General features: G+C 41.2%; 1 non-coding gene across 1 annotated transcript; it reads left to right on the top strand.

Annotated features, from left to right (window-relative positions):
- The first annotated feature begins 215 nt into the window (after nucleotides 1-215).
- Nucleotides 216-322, top strand: LOC141650613 (small nucleolar RNA R71). Its single transcript, XR_012546635.1, has one exon. It is a non-coding gene; the product is annotated as a small nucleolar RNA R71 (small nucleolar RNA).
- The last annotated feature ends 403 nt before the right edge of the window (nucleotides 323-725 follow it).

The raw sequence follows: 725 nt of genomic DNA, 5'->3' as shown, positions 1-725 counted from the left end.
CCAATTGAGTAATAGAGTCCACTTCATGCTTTCCTCCTCTAGTAGCCTTGCGAGGTCTACTATATTGTGAATTATGGACCGCCATTTCCTCAATCTTGTTCCAAGTTTGATTGTCATCAACTTCGGTGAACATACCATTTGATCCCATGTTGAGAATGTTCCTTGAGTCTTCATAAAGACCATTCCAAAATTGTTGAACCAAGAACCACTCGCTAAGTCCATGATGAGGACATGAGCGACAAATTCCTTTGAACCGCTCCCAAGCTTCATACAAAGATTCTTCATCTCTTTGCTTAAAGCCCGTAATTTGAGCTCTTAGCATGTTAGTCTTTTCCGGTGGGTAGAACTTTTTGTAGAAAGCTAGAGCCAATTTCTTCCAAGAGTCAATTCCGAGAGTAGCTTTATCAAGGCCTTCAACCATTGTTTGGCGGTGTCAATTAGAGAAAAAGGAAATAAGACCCATCGAATTTGGTCTTGAGTTACACCGGTTTGTGAAATCGCATCACAATAGTCGCAAAAAGTCTCCATGTGAGAGTGAGAGTCTTCACTAGGTATCCCCCCAAATTGGCTTCTTTCGACTAATTGGATAAATGCAGATTTGGCAATAAAATTTCCGGTTAAGTGTTGTGGTGTGGGAGTACCATTGGGTAGGTTCTCCTCGGTTGGTACGGAATGTGATGAAAATTTAGGCATTGTGGGTTGATTTTGTGTTGGATTTTGTGTTG

This window comes from Silene latifolia, chromosome 3 (assembly GCF_048544455.1).
Source record: "Silene latifolia isolate original U9 population chromosome 3, ASM4854445v1, whole genome shotgun sequence".
NCBI lineage: Eukaryota > Viridiplantae > Streptophyta > Magnoliopsida > Caryophyllales > Caryophyllaceae > Silene > Silene latifolia.
Note: the sequence above shows the minus strand (reverse complement) of the source record. Positions and strands in the feature narration are given on the sequence as shown.